Below are 25,164 nucleotides of genomic sequence, written 5' to 3' on the forward strand. Positions count from 1 at the left end.
TCAGAGCACACTGAGAAACTACCTCGCACCGCTTAATTCAGCCTGCAGCCCCATCTGCAGCCCTGGCTGAACCCAGCGCAGGGCAGGCGAAATGCCAGCCCCATTCCCCTGCTGCTCATAGGCGGCAGGAGGACAGGGCTGTCAGTTTCGCATGCCCCACACTGGCTTCAGCCAATCGGCTGAACCCGGCATGGCGCATGCGAAACTGACAGCCCCGTTCTCCTGCCGCTTGCGCAAGGCAGGAGAATGGGGCTGTCAGTTTGACATGCCCCGCACCGGCTTCAGCCGATTGGCTGAACCCAGCGTGGTGTGTGTGTGAAAGTGACAGCCCCCTTCTCCGGCCACTTGCGGGAGACAGGAGAACGGGGCTGTCACTTTCACACACCCGTGTGGGCGGCGACACCAGCCTGTCTGGCATCACAAACTGCTCACGACTCTCACAAACTGGGCAAAAAAGTTGTGGAGTTTGTGGAAAATCAGCCCTGTTCATGTGTTTTTTTCTTCGTATTGCGATTTATGCCCACCTCTACTGATAAGACTGTTCAGCAGAGACAGCAAAGACAAAGCTTAACAAAAACACAGTGAAGCAAGAAAGCCACTACACTACTGCCCATCTCCCTCGACAGATAGACGTCCACAGGTATGGCAGGCAGGTATGGCAGGCAGGCTGGCTTGCCAGCCTGTCTGACACATTAGAGTAAAGATTTCGGTCTGTGATTCTCATTGCTATAGAGCTTGCAGTTTAGACACATTCCTTTATATTTTATAATATTGGTACAAATTGGTCATTTGTAGATTTGTTAAATCATATTACCTTTGTTTTGTTTGCTTTTGATATAAAAGTATTTTTAAGTCGTTCTTTTCTATCTGCGGACCTAGCCATTACAATTCTTTCTTGTACTCTGAAAGGCTTGGGGTGGGTGTTGGTTGGTTGTATAAATAGCATTTTTAAAAACAGGCTTATCACTGAACATAAACCACTGTGCAAAGAAATGCAAGCTATTTCTCTCGACTATTGCACATAACATAATAGCAATATAGTCCCCCTTGACAAACAGACTGCTTAGACAGTCAACAGCAGTGTCTGAAATTTATTCCTCCTACAGTCAAGCTTGAAGGGCCTGATCTCCTGAATGCCTGAGTGAGCAGGAGGTGGTCTTTCTTGCTGGCACAGGCTGGACTTATTGGTGTGGCCATTGTATTACGCACAAGGGATGGCCCACATGTGCTGCTCCATATACGGAGAAATTCTGCCTCTGGCATCAAAATGTCTTGAACCATCTCTGGCTTATACAGTTCAATGCCATCCTGTTTGATGTATTGATACAAGCCCATTTCAAATGTTTTAAGCAATATCATTAGCCTTTGAAAGCTGAGATGAAAGGTTACTGGCATTGCCCATTATAAGAAGTAGGTTCTAAGAGTAAATGGGTAAATTATACTCAGAGTATGTTGTTCTTCATAAAATATGAGGTATCATGGAATCTGGATAAAAATGAAACGTTATCTCAGCTTGATGAAAAAATCCAAATTATCTCAGTACAAGTGAAATTGTTTTTGCTCCACCCAGCTTGTTTTGATCTACTGGGCTAATCTCAGGAATGTAGCACTGAGGTAGTGGGTGTGAGGTACAACATTCCAAAGGGATTATTTTAATTACCCTTCATCCCTAGCTTTGACCTAGGGAGAAGAGTGCTTTTGGCACTAACCATGGAACAAGGCAACAAGAAATACCTGTGTCTTGCAGTGAAATTCCATGCAAGTTTTCTAAACAAGTTACATGAGAGCTCTATGAATGGAACATCCAATGATTTTATCTTTACTTTAAATCAGCTGTGGGTGGCTTTGAATTTGATCAGAACAGCAACACTGAAGAGAAAGGGTGCTTCATCATTTTCTCAGGCACTACTCCCTGTACCATTTCTCCAGTCAAATTCAGAGTCCTCCCCTGAAGACAGTTTCAAAAGAAAAACATTGACCCAACCTTTAGTCTCCTATATAATGTGTGTTTTGGCCCAAATGAAACATGATACAAGTGGGGGACCCGCAAGGACTTATGTGGGGCATATAATTTTCTCCTCCCCTTCTATTTCCAATTGCTTCTCTGAAAACCCCTATAGCCTCTCCCCTTTTCCTGCTTCCTTATCTCCTTCCCACCCACCAACCATCTTACTTTTATCTCCCCCCTTCCAAGTATTCAGCTTTCCCTTATTCCACACCCCAACAGCCTCTCCTTGGGAAAATTCTGCCAGGCCAGCTCCAGTTACATAGCAAAGAACCTGCAAAGACTTGCAGGATGCACCTGATCTTCCCCTCTGTCCTCTTCCCCATGCTATTTCCTCTTTCCCTCTTCCTGGAAGCCCCCATGGCCAAACCATTCCTTCTTCTCTCCTTCCCACCCACTCATTAACCTATCATGATCTCCCCTCCTCTTTAGCTATATTTATTATATCCCACCTTTCTCCACAATGGGGACCTAAAGTTGTGTATATAATTATACTCTCTATTTTATCCAAACAACACCCTGTGAGGTAGGTGTCAGGTTCTGCCAAGGGCGCCACCCTGTGAGATGCCAGCATGCCTAGCTTCAGCCTTGAAGGACTTTCAGGGAATATGCAGGGCCCCGCTCTGTGGAAGGGGCTGTATACCTCACCCCCACACCCTCTCAGTCCACTCACAGATCCATTCAACCTGAAATTGTCCCAGCTACCTTCTATGACAGCTGTCTCCATTCAGCTGTCAGTCTTACTCCTGCTCCTCCACTTCGTCTTCTTTCCTCCACCTTCTCGCCATTGCTCTCTCAATCTCTCTCTCCTCCACTCCACCACACTCCTACACAACAACCCACCCTGCCCTGAGGGTGGACTTCCCTTATATCCTTTCCCTCATTCCTGACTCCACCTGCCAGCCACACCCCTCGTTTGCCCTCTAGCCTTGGCCTTGGCTGCCTCAAGCAGCTGCACCTGGGGTAGCTAGTCTGGCTGCTTTGGGCAGCTACAGCTGTGCTCTCTTGGCTGGCTGCCAAGCCTCCTCTGCTCCAAGCTTCAGGCCCCTGGGCAGCTACAGCTGTGTTCCCTTGGCTGGCTGCCAAGCCGCCTCTGCTCTGAGCTTCAGGCCCCTGGGCAGCTACAGCTGTGCTCTCTTGGCTGGCTGCCAAGTCTCCTCTGTTCAGAGCTTCCAGCAGCCTCAGCTGGTCCCTATTATTCCCTTCTTCCCTGTTTGCAGGTTGGGGCATGGCTCAGTGCTGCCTCTGCTGCCTTTCTTTCCCTGCCGGTAAGGTTGTTGTCTGATGGCTGGCTGTCCCTATCTCTTGTGCCTTCTCCCACTACCTTAGTCCCCTCCTGGCTGTCCTTACTCCCCCTGTCAGGGTTCTTAGCCTCCCACTGGAGGATGGGGCTAGCTGGCTTCCACCTGCCCCGTCTGACCCTCTGAGGCTTGGGTGCCTCTTTCCCTCTCTCTGATGCTGGCAGGTTCTGGATCTCGGTGTCCGTTTGGGTGGCTGGGTTGCTGTCTCCTGGCTGCCTCCCACCCTCTGCTCCCGGCGAGTCCGGGGGTGGAGCCCCCAACCCTGGACAGTAGGTTAGGCAGAGAGTGTATGCCTGGACCAAGGTCACCCAGTAAGATTCCACAGCAGAGTGGGGATTTAAAACTGGGTGTCCCAGATCCTAATCTGAAACTCTAACCACTATATCACACTGGCTTTCATGTGGTGGCTGCTGTTGAACAGTAATGAGCAGCCGGCCTGGGTGACTTGTGGAAGTCTTGTGGTAGCAACTTGCCTGCTGGTTGCTTCCAGGTCTGGCTGCAATGAATCTTGGCTCAAATGTCAAAACAGCCTTGGAAAGGGCCCTGCACCCTTCCCCTGCCTTTTACTAACAGAAATCAAGGCTGGAAGGTTAGCAATACTGTTGAGGTTGCCTAGTAAGACTCACTGAGGATACTCTTTTCCTAAAGCTGCAGGCACGGCTTCTATTGTTTTGCAGTGTTTTAATCCCTAACAGGGGTCATTTCATAGAAAAAGAGCTGGAGGAACTCATTAGCATAACTCATTAGCATATGCCATGCCACTTGACATCACTGGAAGTGTGTCATTGGCTTAACTGATTTGCATATGCCACACCTCCTGACATCACCTATCTTGGCTGTTTTGGACCCAATCCTGGCCAGTCAGGGCTGAAATTGGGCCCAAAATGGCAAAAGAGGGCTGAAAATGGCTGAAAAGGGGCACAAAATGGTTAGGATCGGGCCTCTGCTGAGTGGAAGAGTGATTCACCACCCGTCAGAGGCCCGATCCGGGCCATTTTGACCCCAGTCCAGGCTGAAACGGGCCCAAGATGGCCAAGGGTCAGGTGGGTGGGGTCACCTGATATGTGACCTCTTTGGGGAACTGCTGGAACTGCGTTCCTGTGCGTTCCCCCTCAAAATGAGCCCTGGTCTTATTAAAATGAAAATTTGGAAGTTGAACAACCATTAAATCATAATTAAATGTTCCAATGAATGGACATTTGGATTTGGGATGTCTGGATTCAAGTAGGAACTCAGCCACAGCATCACTAAATAGAGCAGCCAATCTGAAATTTCACCCTTTATAGCGATTTATCTAGAAGCCATTTTGAACAGTACAAAAGGTAGCGCTGAATTTGGCTTTGGGTAAATATTTATAATCTAACCAGCTGTATCTCGTCAGATCTCAGAAGCTAAGCAGGGTCGGCCTTGGTTAGTAATTGGATGGGAGACCTCCAATGAAGACCAGGGTTGCAGAAGCAGGCAATGGCAAACCACCTCTGATAGTCTCTTGCCATGAAAACCCCACCAGAGATCACCATAAGTCAACTCTGACTTGAGGGCACTCTCCACCATCACAGCTGTATTAATACTGAGGCATATCATTGGATCAGGTACTACACACAGAGATCTAGTCACGTTTTTAATCTATATTTTATTTACTTCACTTGCACCTTGCCTTTTTCCCCAATGGGGAACTAGAGCAGCTTACATCGTTTTCCTCTCCTCCGTTTTGTTCTCGCAACAGTAACATGATGTAGGTTAGGCTGAGAGAATGTAACTGGCCCAAGGTCACCCAGCAAGCTTCCATAGCAGAGCTGGGATTTGAACCTGGGTCTCTCAGATCTTAGTCTAACACTCTAACCACTACACCACACTGGTTCCCTCAACTACAGATACTACAGTTCAAAAGAATGACCTTATTTACACATATGATAAAAGGATTTTTTAAAAAAAATGTTTACTCAAACTTCACACACTTGGCAGGTGTAGCAAAAATCAAATTATTTCTGAAACACCTTTTGCTCTCAGTGAGACCAGGCTGAAGAAAAGGGCATTAGCCTCCAGAAGAAACGGACTAATAACTATGTGTAAGATTGCTTCAAAGAAAAAAATACAGCCGAAGTCTGATACTCAAATAGAAGACTTCCTTTCAAATACTAGAAAATTATAAGCATTCCTTTGGTATAGAATTTCTCCCACAAGAATTCTCAAGTATAACCAGGGCTTTTTTTCAGCAGGAACACGGTGGAATGGAGTTCCGGCACCTCTTGAAAATGATCACATGGCCGGTGGCCCCGCCCTCTGATCTCCAAACAAAGGGGAGTTTAGATTGCGCTGGTGTGGTGCGGAGGGCAATCTAAACTCCCCTCAGTCTGGAGATCATGTGGCGGGGCCACCAGCCATGTGACCATTTTCACCGAGGGCGATTAAAACTTAACCCCCCCCTTGTTCCAGCTGACTCAAAGTGACATCATTGTGTGGTCCTGAGTTCCTTCACTGAGTTCCACCACCTCTTTTCCCAGGAAAAAAGTCCTGAATAAGACTAATGATATCATATGACATGTAGTCAGTGTTGGTTTGCTCATTATGATTGGTCAGGTCAGGGGCTATTTAGACTTTGAAATCCTCTCCTTTTGTTACTATAGCCACATTAGCAGTATCAGAATGTTCATTTTATCCAGATTAACCATATCGGATCTGCTGTTCAGAAGGAAATATATTAATAATTTTCAGTAGCACACTGAGCAGTTCATGGTGATATGGCTTTTCATTCAATTGCCCTCCCATATTAAAGAGCCCATGTTATTGCTGAAGCTTGTTACTTGAGAGATTTTTTATTAAATTATTCAATTTGATAGGCTATACTTCTCAGCTAAATACTTTACAGAGAAGAGTTTAATTATGATTTAGCTCAAGGGGATAATTAACATTTCACATCTGTGCAGCAACAGTGACAAGGAGTTGACAAGAATTTTGTTTTTTCTGGTAATAAACTGAAACAAACTCTTTGACATCAGGAGGCATCCAAAGATTCTAAGCAAACCCCTGAACTGTATATCCTTCTTCCTTGAGCCTTATGAAAAGCCTTCTATCTGCCAACCCCCTGGGCAGCAGCACATATTCTCCATTCCCTACAGCATATATACGTAATTCTGTTCTGCGCCTTTTATTTTTCTTTGCTTCCCCGGCCCAACCTACATTCCTCAGGGATTTCCCTTCCAAATGCACTTTGTAACCTAGTGGATTATGCTGTTGTAATTTGAACCCTTCTTCCACTTTGTTTCCAAATTCCCTTGATAAAATAAAGAGAATAAGCTTGAGATAGTTTTCACATGTGATACTTAATGGCTCTTGGTAGGTTGTGTGACTTATGATAAATGATGTCAATCTAGAATAGGACAGGACAAGGAGGAGAAATAAAATGTATATTTTCGATAGTGTAGGTTTTACATTTGTATTAGCACTAGAGAAGGATTTGAACACCAAGCCAATTTAAATATCCTGGGTGAACACTCTCTAGTGCCTATATACATTTATTTACAAAATGTATACCCCTGCATTCCTGCCTTCATCAGGTCCATCAAGGTACCTAACAAATTAAAAACATACATAATAAAAACATGTCTTAAAAACCATTTCAACCAAACAAAAACACATTATTAAAACAATTAAAACCAATCTAATATACACACAAACATAAAAACAATTAAAACATAGGGTTCCTGCATAAGGATAAGATTAAAAAAAAACATACAGGAACATTTTGTGTAAGCAGCTTTGAAATTTGCATTAAAAATATTTCTTTAAGGTTAAATAGTTTCTTATTCTATAAACTTCCTCAAGAATTTACAGAGTCAATAGTATTGAGTTCCAGATGGCTGAGATTTTGAATCAATGGTTTAGGATTGCCGACTGCATGGATAAAAATTGTCTGACTCCTGACCCTTTAGTAGGAGCTTAAGGGGATGTTATGTACAGAGTGATGTTTTTTACTTTCATGCCATGAAAAGTTTCAGCTGCCAATTTCCACACGTGATGCCGTTATTAGAGAGATAGGATATTTATCTCCATGCCTGCTTGCAATCCTATGTTGCCTGCCTACTGTGATGGCAGGAGGCTGTTTTGCCTCTGAAAGGTAAAAAAGATACAGAAGTTATAGCCCCGAGCCTCTGCTGCCCCAGTATCCAATCACCTTTCACACACACGCGCGCGTGTGTGGAATATGGAATATGAACAATGTCACTTCCAGGAGTGAATATATAGGCCATGGGAGTTCTCCTGTGTTTTGCACTGGGCCGATTTGGGCCCCAAAGCGAAGTGTGGGAGCAAGACTGCATAATGATGTCACTCCTGGAAGTGATGTCATCACATCAGTGATGGGAGCATGTGCAAAGACTTCCTAAAGGTGAGTGCTGGGTCCCCTCTCCCCCGTCCCGTGTCGGGAGGGTAAGGGCACCTGGCAACCCTAGTCCTGAGTGTTGCTGGGGACATGATGTGAGATGAAAATATTGTTGCACCGAGACCAATAATTGCAGTGCTATTAAAGTCCAGTATTTATGTAAATAGTTGTCCACAAAGTCCAGCATGATCACATTTGATTTCAGAAGAGTAAAGTAGACTGCAAAGGGTTTGTTAGGAGAGTAATTTTTTTTCAGGAAACATTAAACAAGTAGCAATCTAGTTTTGGAAGTTTCAAAATAGCAGTGTGTCTACCATATTTATCTTCTCATTTATGAACAAGCATTTAAACTTTCTCTTCTTGGCTCAGAGGCTTGTAGCATTACATGTAAACTCTTTTGCTTTGTTGTCTTCTCCAAGTGCCGTCTGCCATACACTTTGGTCGTTTTTGAAACCCTGCCAAATGGTATAGAGTTCTACAACATATTGGGAGTAGTTAAGCCTAACAATACTTAATCCCAACAAAATGAAAGTGCTACTGGTGAAAGGAAGGTTTGACCCAGGAACTGGGTATGTTTCCTATTCCCAATGCGGTTGTGCTGGAGGTAGACTGGGCAGGAGTTTGGGGAGGGGAGGGAGCTAGTGGGATATCATACCATAGAACGCACCCTCCAAAGCAGCCATTTTCTTCAGGGGAACTGATCTCTGTTATGCGAAGATCAGTTGTAATTCTGGGAAGTCTCCAGTCACCACCTGGTGGTTGGCAACCAGCTGGTGAGTTGGTGGACAAAAAAAACCTTGCTGCTGTGCTGTATGCTCTGGGAGCATCTAGAATAGACTACTGCAGTGTGGAACTGCCCTTGAAGAAGCTACAGTTGTTACAGAACGCTGCAGCCAGAATATGATCGCAGTGTGTTATAGATAACAGTGTTGCTCTTTCATGTCAAATTTTGACGGTTATACAATGTATTACATTTGTACATTATTTGGATTTTGAGGTACTTTTATAAGTGATAGTAATTATGATTATTTATTAAAGTAGGCAGAACAAAAAGAGGACGCAAGTGTATTGGTCATTAGCAAAATCCAAATCTAAAGTAATGTAATGTCTTTTATTAAGAACCGTGGGTTGTTTTTGTTTTAAAAAGGGTACCAGTACTCATATATGAGGCTGCATTGATTTCCAGCAGTTCCCCCCCGCCCCATCCCTGCAGATCCCCACTAGGCTTTTCCTTTGTCTCCACTAGCCCCAACAGTAGATGTGTTTTTCTCCCTCACCCCTTTTGTTTTTAAAATCCCATGTGGTTAAGAGTTTTGTGTTGTGTAATTTGGTCAGTCTTAATAAAAGGCATTACTTTACATGGTTTTCCTGCAATATATGATCATTTCCCCCTCTTTATCTGGATAGGATTGCCCCCTTTTTCTTTGTGGTATGGCTTTTTTGAATGGCATGCAGAAAATCAGCAAGTGTAGCCTTTTTGGTGACTACACAGGTGAAACATCCCCAGTTGTATTTCTGCCTGTTGTGCAGCTGTTCAAGGATCTACTGTAAAGAAAAGGCAGACGCCCCCCCCCCCAAAGAAGCTTTGTGTGGCTTTTAGCAATATGAAGATTTTTTTTTCTTAGGTTCTGAATCTTTAGCCACCCAGCGGGGGGAGTCATCATGATAACCTTTCTGTCTGTCAGAGTTCAGGGGAAAACCCCCACAAAACAAGCTGTGGTATGCGTCAGCTAGGTTTGGGGAGGGTTAAAAATAATCACCTGCAGTTGAAATGAGACTCGGGAACTAGGAAGTGCTGTGGCTCAAGCTTCCTGTATAAATAAGTGCAGCTTTTCTACAGCTATTGCATATGTACGTGCTGACGTGCTTTTAAAAAGATAATGGCAACATGCTCTTAATAGCTGGGAGGAGATTCTTTCTCAGAGTGACGAGAGGGTTGGGAGATGAGTCCTGTTTCAGAACTGTAATGTGTAAAGCTTTGAGAGACACTGGGAGAAGTAAGGAGGGGAAAGAAAGGAATGAAATCTATTTCCTTAGCCTTTGAGCTTTTGCTGGCTATGTGACACGAGGCTTGGAAGCACTGAAGTGCAAGTGGAGCTACTGTGAAGTCAAAGTGCTGTGGGTGCAATTCTTCTTTCCTTTTGCAAGGTATGTTGGTGTGACCTGTGTTTCTTTACAGAAGGCGATGCTCAATGAAGGCTACTCTTTATTTTCAGTGCTGAATGGGAAAGGGAGAGTGAAACAGAAATCATTCTGGGTACATAATTTTAATGTTAGCTGCCAATATTGCAGCGCTCAGAAAATCTTCTGAGGTAAAAAGTAGCTTCTTAGCTACTAAATGCTACAGAGAGCATTGCATTTTATTTTGTTGCAGTTAAGGGGAGAAAAATGTTGGTTTTATTGGAATAATGATGCAAAAATGCTTGGAGAGATGATTGAAAATGGTCATTCATAATTGTATGAAAGTAAAAACTCAATGGCACGATAACTTATTTGCTCCCAGTGCTATCAAACCTTCTGTCAGAGGATAGTTGGAATGGTGCAAATCTATTTTAAGTGCCTTGTTCCATACATTAACCAACAATTCATGCAACTTCTTTGAAACATAAATGATCAAGTATTTCCCCCTCTCCTATTCCATTAATATGTAATATAAATATTTTTGGTTCCCATCGTAGATTATTTTATTATCCAAAACAGAAAATGAAAGCCATATGTTTGTGTATCTGCATATATTTACAGACCTCTTGTATACAGTGTTTTATACTGTTAAGTCAGTACAAAGTGGCCTCTGGTATTTTGCCTGTGAGTGATTTTTTGTTTTAAGGCTTTATATGATAAAGTGTCAGTCAAATGTAAGCCCCAGAACTCCAGTTAAAGATCCTGAAAGGCTTAAAGAAATGGTGTAGCATTTCTTCTCTCGGTTATATTAATAAATGTGCTAGAGTTATTTCCGAAGACATGGCTTCAGTGTCTAAGCTTGTATGTTTGTGGCAAAGAACAGAACAGAAATTTCAGCAATAGTTTTAGCTCTTTTAGATGGGCAAACTAGATAGAAAGGTGTTGCTATTCCAATCCAAATCCCTTCCTCCAGCAATGATGACAACTTCTGCACAGAGGTCTGTGTGCCAGTTCATTGGAGGTATACACTCATCACCTCTGCAGAAGTTAGAATCAGACAGGGCATGCAACTACCAGATTTGTTCCCAATCACCCCCTCCCCCTGTATACCATTTAAGTGTGCAAAGTATTCGCTGTACCACTGAGTTATTATAGCCATTGAAGTGCTAGATTCAGTTCCTCCCATTTCTAGCTAAAGGTTCTCAGTACAGCTGGAAAAGATTTATCTGGAAAAGCAATATTGAGCTAGATGACAAATGTTCTCACTCACTGGTACTGAGCATGACTGCTGTATCTGTTCATAGACTGTGATTCTCCTTAAAGGGGGGGGATATTGAGTATTTGGAGCTGTAATGCTGAGCCGCGGGATAGGGTGTGATATGTTTCCTGCTTGGTCCACCTTGGGATCCATCTGAGCCTGCTTTTCTGATTGTGGTCTGTTTACTCTGCAGCTTCCCCTCATCTCCTCCAGTCAACACAGCAAGTAAGGTGTGACTCACTTGCTCACCTGCCAAATTAAAAGCTTGGAGTGAAGAACTCTTCAAGCTGGCTGGCCCTTCTGTGAGTGGAGTAGACTCTCAACTGCTGTATATTTTGAGTTTTTAAAAAATCTATACTTTACTGCTGATTAATATGAGAGAAGTTGGGGGATTCTTTGTGTCAATTATAGAGCATTAGCTTCCTCTTGAATGAATTGGGCTTTTCTCCTTGAGAAGATTTCATGGTTTTGGCCACAAACCTCTTGATAGTAATCTTGTGGAAGAACTTTGTGCTTTCTTGAGCCTTGGTTATTGTCCCACTGTTTTCATTGGAAGAGTGCCAGAGTTCATCAATAAGTTCCACATGGTGACCAGAGGTAAAATGGCAAGATGACATCAAGGGCTCTAGTGTCCTCAGGCCGGAATGCTTTTTGTTTTCCTGGTAAACTACATGCTGATAAATATGATACAAAAGGTGCAACTAGAAAATTCATGTTTACCTGAACTGGAACTTGAATCTGATCATATTTCTCAGTTGCAGCTCTTACAGGTGGTGCCCTCCCCTTTTCTTAGAGCATTCAGATTTGGGGGTAGCCTGCCTCACTAAAGCTGTGGAGGGGGAGGAATGTGGGTACAAAGGGGCATAAGAGATGGGACTGAAGATCAGGACTTGTTGCAGGCAATAAAAGCATACCTCTGAAAACAGAAAGATCTTGATGCCCCCCTTTTAGGAAGCTGAAATGGCCTGAACTTGTTTCAGTGCTTTTTGCAGCCTCAGAGGATTAGGAATTTAGGACCCCCTCCTCCATTTCATACAGAGAAGCTGAAAGTCTTTCCTAAAAGCTACTGTGTGCATTCTTTCTCTCTCCATTTTCTCTTCCTTTTCCTTAAAGAGCAAAATGTGGTATATATGATTCTCCCCTCCTCACAACAACCCTGTGCAGTAGGTGAGTTTGTGTGTGTGTTTGTGTCACCCAAGGTCACCCAATGAGCTGCATAGCTGAATGGGGATTCTGCCATTTGTTTGCAGCGTTGCTTATTCAGGAAGGTTTATAGACCATTTGCTTAATGAGTTCCTGTGTATCTGCCTCTGAGTACTGGACTTCGGTGTAATATCGAGGACATAATACTTTGCTCTTCCTTTTTAAAAATAAGTTGCAATGGAAAATCATGAGAAGCTGGTTGTCCTTATCATACACCGAAGGGCTTCTATTTTTAACAGCAATAAAATCCAGAATCCAAAATACTTTATTCTATTTGGTTCTGGTTTAGTTGACTATAGCATGAGAATTTCTGCCTCTGGAGTCTGAATTGTATTAAAAATGCAGTTTTAGGGCCATTGGAAGCACTAAGTTTGCAGCGTTCTCCAATGTTTACTCAACTCCTGTGCCAAATAACTTTGCATTGAGTGTTCCATTATCTTGGTCTTGAACATACAAAGTACTACTTCAGGAGGGACTAACTGATCATTAATTTGATATAACAAGGAAGTAATATACTTCTTTTAAAAATAATTTTTTTTTTAAAAAAAGATACTGCTAAATCACACAGGACTCATTTCTTCTGTATGAACTCCCAAACTTGGATGCATGTGCTTGTGTGCATGCCAAAATGCACAATCTTTGTGATGTCATAAAAAATCATATGTCATGTGCCACATGATTTCAAGTGTTTGTATCATAATAGAGCCTTAGGCTAAATCTCCCACTGAGCACAATGAAACCTGATGCATGTCTATAGCTGAGTAGTGCAGAAATTAACTACATTGCAGTTTTAGATATATTACATGATTATATTTTCTGTTTGGGACCTAATTTTGTAAGCTATTGGGCATCATACCCTAATGACATTGTTGCTGCTGGCCTTTTTCTTTTTTGTTTAGAAAATTTTTATTGGTGAGTATACTTTTCAAATTCCCTCAATATCTAATTAACTCTATCCCCCACCCTTTTCCTCCCCCCTCTCTATCGACTTCCAGCAGCTTTCCAACCCTTACACCCTCTTATTACTTGATAATTCCCTTAGTCTAAGCACATTCTAATTTTTTTTTCAGGTATTCTATCATATATATCAAATATCCTATCAATATAGCATGCTTCTATCAATTATACTATCAAATATTCTATCAGTATAATATAGATCTATCAATTATACTATCAATATAGTATAAATCTTATACCCCTCAATATAGACCAGTATGATATAATATAATATAATATAATATAATATAATATAATATAATATAATATAATATAATATAATATAATATAATATAATATAATATAATATAATATAATATAATATATAACAAAAGTGTTAGTTTAAACATATTCTATTTCTTTTAAACATATATTCTATCAAATATACTATTGTCATTATAATATATATTAACACCCCGATTATTACCAAAGCTTTTTTTTGAGTTGATTCAACAAGAGACTCTTGAAGATGTATGGAGGAGAGAATATCCTAAAAGCAGACAGTTTACTTTTTATTCTGCAAGGCATTCTACATTATCAAGAATTGATATGATCTGGGCCTCAAAAGACTTAGCGTTATGGACTAAGGAGGTAGAAATAATGCCGATGGTAGGCTCAGATCACAACCCAATTATGTGGAAATTAGGAGAGAGAATATGGAAATATTGAGAAGAGAGACAAAGTTTTTTATACAATACAACGTGAATAAAGAAGTACCAACCAATAAAGTTTGGGATGCTTACAAGGCGGTTGTAAGGGGCATACTAATGGACTTAAATGGTAGAGCAAGAAAGAAGAAAGAGGAGAAAAGACAAGAGATTGAGGAGAAAATAAAAGCCAAAGAAATACAGCTAAAAAAGAGACCAGGGAAAAAGAAAGTATACCAGGAAATTAAAATACTTCAAGAACAGCTAACAGCAATGAGTAATAAAGAATTGGAGTGGAATCTTAAAAGACTGAATCAAAAAGCGTTTGAGAGCGCTAATAAACCTGGGAAGTACCTGGCATGGCAATTGAAGAAGAAAAGGGAAAAGAAAATAATAAATAAAATTTGTGAAGACAACAAAACGTATTTGGAGCAGACTACCATTAGTAGAGCCTTTTATAAATTCTACGCTAAGCTGTATAATAAGAAAGAAGTAAATAAAGAATCAATAGCGTCATATTTGGAGAAAACCAAACTTCCAGAAATCTCGGAAGCTTGGAGAAATAAGTTGAACAGTGAAGTAACTGACGAGGAAATAAGTAAGGCAATACAATCTGCAAATCTAGGAAAGGCGCCAGGGCCAGATGGACTTACGGCTAAATTTTATAAGACAATGGCTAATGAACTGGCACCATTCCTAAAAGAGGTGATGAATGGGGTCTTAAGGGATCAAAGGATTCCAGACACTTGGAGTGAAGCGAACATATCATTGATCCCAAAAGAGGGCCAAGACCTGACTAACGTGAAAAATTATAGACCTATATCGCTACTTAATAATGACTATAAAATTTTTGCGAAGATATTGGCGGAGAGATTGAAGGGGTGGCTCTCAGAAGTTATAGAGGAGGAACAAGCAGGCTTTTTGCCAGACAGACAAATAAGAGACAATTTAAGGACAGTGATCAATGCTATTGAATATTATGACAAGCGTTGTGACAAAGAGGTTGGTTTCTTCTTTGTAGACGCTGAAAAAGCGTTTGACAATTTAAACTGGGACTTTATGTTTGCCACTATGGAAAAGCTACAATTGGGAGAAAGATTCATCAGAGCAATTAAGGAAATTTACAGAGACCAGACTGCAGCAATCGTGGTGAATGATGAATTGACCAAGAAATTGACGATAAGTAAAGGAACAAGACAAGGTTGCCCGTTGTCTCCATTGTTGTTCATTCTAGTATTGGAGATTCTGATGATACAAATACGTCAAGATGAGGAAATTCGTGGAATAAAAATAAAGGACTATTCATATAAGGTCAGAGCATTTGCGGATGACATAATGTTAATTGTAGAGGACCCATTGGAGAACATGCCAAGAGTGATAGATAAGATCAAGGAGTTTGGGGACTTGGCAGGTTTTTATATCAACAAAAAGAAGTCAAAGATATTATGTAAAAATATGACTAAGCAGAAACAACAATTATTAACGGAAACAACGGACTGTGAAGTAACAAGCAAAGTGAAATATTTGGGAGTCGAATTAACTGCAAAGAACATAGATCTATTCAAAAACAATTATGAAAAACTATGGACTCAGATAGAGAGAGACTTGATTAAATGGAACAGACTGAATTTGTCATGGTTGGGTAGGATTGCAGCAGTTAAGATGAATGTGTTACCAAGAGTAATGTTTTTGCTACAGACAATACCAATCATCAGAGACTCTAAACAATTTGAAAAATGGCAGAGGAAAATATCAGATTTTGTTTGGGCAGGCAAGAAGCCTCGAGTGAAAGTGAAAGTTTTACAAGATGCAAAGGAAAGAGGCGGAATGCAACTGCCCAATCTGAGACTTTATCATGATGCAATCTGCCTAGTTTGGTTGAAAGAATGGATGACATTAAAGAACAAGAAACTATTAGCCCTAGAGGGATATAAAAAAATATTTGGATGGCACGCATATCTATGGCATGACAAAGTAAAGGTCAACTCGATGTTCCTGCATCATTTTGTACGGAGAAGTCTATACACAATCTGGAAGAAGTACAGAATTTATCTACAAGAAGGAACTCCCTTGTGGGTGGTTCCGTATGAAGTGATAGATCCGAGAGCTGTTGATAATGAACAACAATGTTTAACGTACAAAGAAATAACTAAAACTGAAGCATCCAAACTTAGAATAAAGACGCAAGAGGAACTATCACCTAACTACGACTGGTTCCAGTATAGACAGATCAGAGACTTATATAATTCGGACTCTGTAAAGGGAGGTATACGAATAGAGAATTCGGAACTAGAGCAGACCCTTCTTAAAGAAGATAAGAAAAGAATATCCAAGGTATACCAAGTACTGTTGAAATGGTATACCGAGGATGAGACAGTTAAAACACAAATGGTGAAATGGGCTATAAATTTTAATAAAGAAATAACAATGGAGGCATGGGAATACTTGTGGAAAACTACAATGAAGACAACGACATGTACTAATATCAAAGAGAACATTTACAAAATGATTTATCGTTGGTACATGACACCAAAGAAGATTGCGCTAGGGAATTTGAATACTTCTAATAAATGCTGGAAATGTAAGAAGCATGAGGGCTCCCTCTATCATATGTGGTGGTCGTGTGAGGTAGCCAGGCAGTACTGGGGGGAAATAATAAGAGAAATGAGTGAAATTTTACAATTTCAAATTAATAAGAACCCAGATCTCCTGCTACTGAACTTGGGAATGGAGGGAATTCCAGCCCAACACAGGACGTTGATATTTTATATGACAGCAGCAGCTAGACTTTTGTATGCGCAAAAATGGAAAGTACAAGAAGTGCCAACTATTGAAGATTGGATTTACAAATTGCTGTATATGGCTGAAATGGATAAGATGACAAGAAAACTGAGAGATCTGGACTCAGGGCAGTTCAACACAGACTGGGAGAAGCTGAAACAATACCTGGAGAAGAAATGGGAGGTGGGAGGAAAACTGTGGCAGTTTGAGAACTACTGAAGCACTGAAGTAGAGGGGGGAGACTTTACCGGGGGGAGAAGAGATAAATGTGAATTAATAAGCAGTTAGATTAATTGATTGACATATATATAGATATATATAGGTTAACAAACAGAATACAGATAGAAAATAATTAACTATAAGGATTAAATATAAGGATTGATTAATTAACAATATTTTCTTTTTTTTTGGTAAGCTTTGTAAAATGTACCAAACTGAACGTCTGAAGATACAGATGAGTCAAATTGATTGACTACGTGATGAGAGATATATAGAATTATTACAAAAAGATAGAATGAGTAATATATAGAGAATAAGTCAAATTGTTTGATCTAAATGAATATATGACTTACATGGTTTATGATATATAGAAATATTTGAAATTGAAAAATGGGATAAATTGTTTATCTAAGATGGAAACAAAGACTTACAGTTTGGGCATACAATGTTAAAAATAGTTAAGGATGTACTGCTTAGAATAATGGAGAATATATATTTGTTTTAGATAGAGGAATCTAATAGAAGTAAGGGAGAGGGGACAAAGGGTCGGAAAGCTGTTGGAAGTCAACAAAAAGGGGGGGAAAGGGAGGGGGTTAGAGATGAAAAAAATGGGGAAAATTGAATGTAAATGTAAAAATAATGGATTCTAACCCAATAAAAATTTTTCAAAAAAAAATATATATATATTAACACCCCTACTGTGCACCCTGCCACCAATGTGGCACCGCACACAGCACCATACTGCACATTCATTATATAATATACAATCTAATCTACCAACATAATAGTATATATAGTATGCCCCATCAGTATATTTGTTTAACTATTCCCTTATTCATATACTCTGATAAAGGTATTACTTATCATAACCTCCCTATCTTATTCTTTAAAAAATCCGTTCTAAATTTCATCCCTCTTCTGCTATATCATAATCCAAGCTTAGATTAAAATAGATATAAATTCTTAATGGTAAAGTCACTTCTCTCTTCTGTTTAAAATGTCTTATTTCAAAAGTTCTCAAACTGCCACAGTTCTCCTTTCACATCCCATTTTTTTCCAAAAATTGTTTCAGTTTCGCCCAGTCCGCCAAATACTGTCCTGGATCTAGGTCTTTAAGTTTTCTTGTCATTTTATCCATCTCTGCCATGTACAGCAATTTGTAAATCCAGTCCTCTACAGTAGGTACTTCTTGCACTTTCCATTTCTGCGCATACAGTAATCTTGCTGCAGCTGTCATATAAAATAACAATGTTCTATTTTGCACTGGAACATTCTCCATTCCCAAGTTTAGTAGCAGCAGTTCTGGGTTCTTATTTATTTGGGTTTGTAACACCTCATTAATTACTTCTATTATATCTCCCCAGTACTGCTTCGCTACTTCACAAGTCCACCACATATGGTATAATGATCCTTCGTGCTTTTTGCATTTCCAGCACTTGTCTGACATTTTAGCGTTCCCCAGCGCAATTTTCTTCGGTGTTAGGTACCATCTGTATATCATCTTGTATACATTTTCTTTAATATCCGTACACGTTGTAATCTTAATTGTATTCTTCCACAAGTGCTCCCATGCCTCCATTGCTATTTCTTTATGAAAATTTATTGCCCACTTCACCATCTGTACTTTCACTGTTTCATCCTCAGTGTACCATTTTAGAAGTATCTTATAGATCTTTGAGATTTTTTTCTTGCCTTCTTGTAGCATTACTTCTTCCAATTCTGTATTTTCCATTCTTATTCCTCCCCTTGAACAGTCCGATTTATAAAGATCCCTTATCTGTCTGTATTGAAACCAACTATAGCAAGGAGACAATTCTTCTTGTGACTTTATTCTTAATGTTGAATATTGTATTTGTGTTATCTCCTTGTAAGTTAAACGTTGCTGTTCATTCTCGACAGTTCTTGGGTCTATTACTTCATACGGGACCACCCAAGAGGGGATTTGATCTTCCAGATACATCTTATATTTCTTCCAGATTGTGAAGAGGCTTCTTCTAATATAGTGATGCAGAAACAGAGAGTCCGCTTTTATTTTATCGTACCATAGGTATGCATGCCATCCAAATATTTTCTTATAACCTTCCAATGGCTGCTGGCCTTTTTCCATAGACCTTGGCACATGCAGATAACATACAGGATCTGGCATTGACAAGGACAATGTTGTACTCTTTTTCAAAACAGCAGTATGTGCCTGGCCTTCATGCAAACTCTCATAAGTTTTGGCACTTATTGAATGCAATTTTATGTTAAATGTCCTTCCACTTTGACCTCTTTGTATTTCCACTGAAATTAAAGGAAATTACTGCATTGAATTTGGTAAGATAAGAAATTAAGCTAAAGCAACTGTTATCAACTGGGAGGAATGGGTTCTGCTTTTAGGGTTAACCGTTACAGTTTCAAGAGTGCAACAGAATTCTGTGGTTAATGGAGGCAAGTTTTTTCTCTACTGAAAGGATCCTTTACATTGCTTTGGTAAGGGAATTGTTAGATCAGATCCTCCATGCCTCCATGGGAGGTATGATCAAACCAAAACATTATTTCCCCAAGCTAAAAAAAGACTCCACTGTTCTTTAATACTTACACTTTTACTCCCACTTAACAGTATTGACTTTTCAGTAATATGAAACTCAGAGTCAGGACTAGTATAATGCTTTGCCTCTGTTTCTCTGTTGTAGTCATGGGAATAATGAAGAAAACATTTAGAAGAGTATGATATGACTCATTCATTAAGGGCAGAGCTTTCTCTGGATAAGAGGCAGAAACACAGCCTTGAAGCAGCGACCAACCTGCTCTGGATTGGATCGTACTTTTTTTTTTTTAAGATCAGGGTTACAGCTTTGGAGGGTTTCTGGACAAGGTCATGTTCCTGGATGCTTGGGAGGTGAGAATGGTGACAATGAGAGCCTTTTCCTGTGTTCAGCTGGTATATGCTTTCCTGAGTAGGAAGGATCAGGCTTCTGCTGACATTCATGTCCAGGTAACTTACAAGTCAGTCTATTGCACTATGTTCTCCTGGCTAATTTCTTATGTCATCTTTGCAGATCTTCCATGTACCTTTATCACCACAGGTGTTATGTGCTCCCTGCTCTTCTTGCATGTGGTTTATGGATAGTAAACTTTTTGATTTATAACAAACAGCAATTTGCTGTGACCTCTGTAATGCATGAACTGACATTGTGGTTTGTTCATTGCGTACAAGCCAGGGTTTCAAACAACTGCTAATCTGGGTTTGTAGGAAAGAAGCAGACTGCAGTATGCTATTCCATCCAATGGAGATGTCACAGCAAATTGCCGTTTATTATAAGGTAGGAAGTCTTAAAAAACTGTAAGACACATACAAGGGAAGGTGGGAGGATTTGAGCCCAGGGATTTCTGAAGCTCATTTGTCAACCAAGCTGTAGTTATTTTAGTGATCTGAATGTGGCCAAAGATTTCTCATTGGTAGCTCTCAGACTGTGGCATTCTTTCTCAAGGAAACCTTCTGAAACTTAAGTGAAAAGGTCAGGAGATAGGTCAAGAGTCAGACATTTTCCTTTTGCAGAGGATAACTGCATTTGAAATATACTGCTTTTTATCATGGCTGCTGTTTTATTGTCAATTTTTATCTCTCTTAGTTTTTTATGATGCTTCTGTATTGTTTTATGTACCTTTATGTTATGTAACCTGCTTTGTGGGTCTTTTATATGAAAAGGTGGGAAGCAAATTAATAAGGTTTTATCTTTATGGTAGATAATTGTCATAGTAATGTTTCCTGCGATAATTTCAAAAACTCCTTTAAATTATGACACTTTGGACCAAAAGTCCATCTAGCCTAGTACTGCCCTCCATGACACTGGTACTCAGAAGTGGCAATTCCGGGTTCTTAGGCAGAAGTTCTTTTCAAACTGACAGTTTCAGAAAGCCAGGACAATTCTTTGCAGTACCTATGCTGTTCAGGAACTACAAATAGGAGGTGGAAGCACATATGCTGGAAGCTGAACATTATGTAAGCATCCACAACTGAGGAATCCAAGTCGAGTGTCAAGTTATGCGTAACATATGTTTTCTTTTTCATTTGTCAGATAATTGATTCCCCATCCCATCCCATGGTTTATCGTGGCATGCTCCAAGAAACAACCATTGCAGAATATGTACATAAGTAAATCATTAGAACATTAGTTTGCAAACTTCCCACTTTTAGGGAATGCTTTGTATATTAATTTATTTCCAGAGGGATATTTTAGTATTTAAGAAGATCGTAGAGTATCCTCCAGGGCATGCACTGGATATTTGGGCAACTGCCCAGGCCTCTGAGACTCACCTTGGCCCCTGTGAACTGATAGTGCACTTCATAGGACAGCCTCAGCTGTACTTAGCAGCAGAAGATTAGAGTAGTGAACAAAGTAGTCAACAGGAAAGCTGGTCTACCACCTTGAAGTTTCCCAGAATACAGCTTGAAAACCACTTCCTTTGAATGAAACTGCATAGCAACATTACTGTTCTTTTCAATTAATCTGAAATTGAAGTAGTGATATGTCTGTTTTTAATGTTATGTGGGTAGATCACAACTATCCAATTTTATAAGAGTTCCTTGAACTTAAACATTAACAAACATCCATTTAGTTTGCCAACTAGTATAAGTTTAGCTTTTCTGATTAATTTTTAATTTTGCTGTTATGCTCTGTGTTCAAATGTGTTCCCTTTTGTTTCCTCATGTTCAAAACATTGCCACATAAATGGTTTCTTCAGTGTTTTCTCCACCCTACACACTTCCTGTTGGCATCACTTTTTTCTCACTTTCAGATTTAGGTCTGATGGTTGCTGTGTGATACAATGAATTTCTTGATGTTAACAATGAAAGTTAGAGAACCTTGCTTAACTTCAAAAACTTCAAAAGTTATGTATGCCTGCTCAGTTTTGCTGCTCACCATTAGATGTGCTAAACTGTTTGCATCTGTCTCTGTTAAGAATTGTCAGTGCAAGGCAAATGTAACTCTCATGTTGTGACTTTTTGCAATGGTGAAATAATCACCGAATAAAGGTGCAGAAATTCATAAATCAAAATCTGTGCAGAGTAAAGAGAACAGAAATGGTTCAGACTCAGACGCTTAGGGAATCCTTTAGTTTCAATTAGAGAAATCTCTAGTGGATATAGTCATTGTTATCTGTAATTTATATTCCTAGTAGGAGGCTTCCTAAATCTCTAGAACAGGCTTGCTATTGATATGACACAGTCCCTGATATCTCCTCTTCATCTTTGTTGTCATATCACTGCTTAGTTTATAGGAGATGGGCCAGAAGACTTTATAAAACTTCCCCTCGCTTCCTTTCATTATACCTGAACATTTTAAATGCTGCCTGTACAAACAGAAGGAGAGAGAAGGTGCACTCCTAAAAATCTCATCTATTTCCTAAAAATGGTCCTAACTACTGGATTACATCAACTCACACTCCTGAAATGACCTGCGGCCTGGAAGTTTATAAAAGTAAATGAGCAGGAAGTTATGGATCTTTTGAAACACTAGTAGAAAATTGTAAATATAGTATTCTTTAAGCAAACATCTTATTTTCGTGTAATAAATCTTGATGACAAAAGGGGACACCTTGTACTATTGTTTCTCATCCACCTTGTTCTTTTTCAGATCCTTTGGATACTAACAAGGTTTAAAAAATACTCTGTGCTTTTGCAGTGCAGTCCTAAGCAGTGTTACACTATTCAAACTCGTTGACTTCAATGGACTAAGAAGGGTACAACTCTGTTTAGGATTGCATTGTTAAACAAATTATGCATTTCTGCATCTTTTACCATAAGTTTAGCTTTAGCTTTTCTACTAAGTAGATCAATCTTTTGAACATTTTTCTTAAAATGTATGTGTGACTCACTGCGCTTTTTAAAAGCTTCGAAGTGCTGTACCATCAGCTGAAGGACTGTGAAGGGTTAATTTTTCACAGAAACAGAGACTTGAGTGACAGGCTACTCCAAGGAATCTGATTGGGTAGCATGAGCTAAACAGAGACAGACTTCTGAACTGGATGCTGGGGAGAAGAGTCTAATTTCAGCCCTAGCTGAGAAGAGTTGAATACTGACAGTTTGGAGATTCAGCCGTGACGGAGCAGTTTAACACAGACAGGAGAACTGGAGGAAAGTTGACAAAGAAGTTTGGGAAGTAGATGAAGACTCTCATTCGGGCCAAAGAAAGGGGATAGATATTATGAGGGAAGAATCTCCCTACCCAGGCAAACGGGGAGTTAGCTCTGAAGAGTGAAGAGATCCATGGTCTGGTGTGGTCAGAAGCTGCCTTTGGAGAACTTAAGTGTCAGTTAAAATCTCAAGAGGAGTACTGGTGTTTCAAGAGAAGGGGTTTGGGTACTGGAAAGTAAAACCAAAAGAGTAAGTTAGAATAAGAGAATAATCAAAGAAAATGTACTGGAGTGATTGGGATAACACTGAGAAAAAGCCTCCCAACATAAAGATTTAAGTAACTGTGAAGAGCTCAAGAAACTCTGTCTGACTCTGAACTTGACATAAAGTCTGTGCATGTACTGATTTTACCTTAGTTATCTATATTGAGTTGCCTCAGAAATTTTCAACCCCTGATTTCACCTGACCATTTTCCTCTATGTTAAATAAAATATTTTAATTTTGAATTTAAAAATGCCTCTAGTACCATTAAGTAGTTTAAGGCAAAAAAAAAAAAACATCAGAAGAGGGGCATCATACTATGCAAGCGAGTCCTGAAAGATTCAGGACCTACTTGTGACTTAGTGCTGTAGACAAACAAAAGCTTTTAAAGTGAACAAATAAAGAGTATGCATGTGTACTCTGTGTACTTTAAGCATTCTTAGATGAATGGCTTTTAAAGGTTAAGTAAATGTAAGTACTGCAGTCCAATTTTAGTTTTTTCTAAGCAATAGACTATGATGCAAGCTTTCTCTTGGAGGGTCTAGTTTAAAAAAAACAACAGCACTGTTTTGATTCTCTTGTAGCCAGTGCCATATATAGTTTTGTCTTGAAAGCTAAGCAGGTTTGGGCTTGTGGCAAGTGGCAGCTGTGACCAGGAGTATGTTTTACCAGTTTTGTCTGGTTAGCCAGCTGTGGCCTTTCCTGGGCAGAGAATATCTGGCCACTGTGGTGCATGCCCTGGTTACATATAGATTAGATTGATGCAATATATATTGCATAGGGCTGCCCTTAAGAAGTATTTGGAAACTTCAGTTGGTGCCGAATGCTGCAGCCAGGGTGTTGATTGGAATGGGCTGTACTAGGGACCACATCACTCCTGTTTTAGCCCATCTACAGTGGCTCCCAGTTTGTATCCAGGCACAATTCAAGGTTCTAGTGCTGAGTGACTTTCAAAGCTCTGTGGTTGGGTACCTGAAGGACAGTGTACTCCCTAACCAACCACTGCAATGATCTTCAGAGGCTCTGCTTCAAGTGCCCCACTTTTCTGAGATTAGGTGGGTGGGGCCTTGAGGGAGAGCCTTCTTGGTCATGGCACTAAAACTCTGGGACTCTCTCCCCAGGTAAATTCATCTGTCCCCTTCTGTTTCTATCTTCTGCCCGTGGGTGAAGAAGACTTTTTTGTTTTAGTGATACCTCCTTTGTGTCAAATGTTTTAATTGGTTTTTTTATGTCTTTGCATGTTGTTAAGCGTTAGTTTTAAATGTTTTAACAGTATGTTGTTTTGGTTGGTTTTAATTGTTTTGAAATGTGATTTTATTACCTATCTTTTAATTTGTTAGCTGCTTTGGTAGCCTTTACAAGGGCAGAAAGGCAGGATATAAAGTTTGTTAAATAAATATATAAATGTATCCCAAAAGACAGGTTCTGAGAGTTCCAAAGTCTTCTGAGACTTCCAAAGTTGAGAGGTTCTCTCCCAACTTTAGCCTGCTTACATATTAGGCAAACCCTGAGACAATCTCTCTTTCTCTGAAGACTCCATCTGAGCTGAGCTGACAGTGTAACACAACTTTCTCTCTCTCTCTCTCTTTCTCTCTCTCTCTCTCTCTCCCTTTCCATCTGGCTCCTCCAGCCCTTCCAGGGATCCAGATTGGTTGTCAACTGCTCTGCTTACACACCAAATAAGACTGAGGTTGTTTTATTTCCTTTCCTCCTGTCACAGCTGCTTAATTACATTGCATTTATTGGCAAAAGAAACCCTTTGTGCTTAAATATAGATTTGCACTGAAACAAACGATGACAACTTTAAATTAGATTGTTGACTTAAGTTCACTGAGCACTAAATTTGCATCATCTGGTATCTGGAAGCTGA

The 25,164-nt window shown here is 40.1% G+C and overlaps 1 protein-coding gene across 7 annotated transcripts in view; it reads left to right on the top strand.

Annotated features, from left to right (window-relative positions):
* The window catches only part of RNF144B (ring finger protein 144B), a 117,836-nt gene that overhangs the window by 35,207 nt on the left and 57,465 nt on the right, over nt 1-25,164 (top strand). Inside the window, exons 1-2 of one of the 7 annotated variants that reach the window (XM_054984807.1) lie at nt 9,502-9,835; nt 11,260-11,368. The exons of 2 other annotated variants lie outside the window; for them this stretch is intronic. The gene's annotated coding sequence lies outside the window, so the exon portion shown is untranslated. 4 more of the 7 variants (XM_054984809.1, XM_054984812.1, XM_054984814.1 and 1 more) reach the window with 4 other exon arrangements.

Source organism: Eublepharis macularius, chromosome 7 (genome assembly GCF_028583425.1).
Source record: "Eublepharis macularius isolate TG4126 chromosome 7, MPM_Emac_v1.0, whole genome shotgun sequence".
Classification (NCBI taxonomy): Eukaryota; Metazoa; Chordata; class Lepidosauria; order Squamata; family Eublepharidae; genus Eublepharis; species Eublepharis macularius.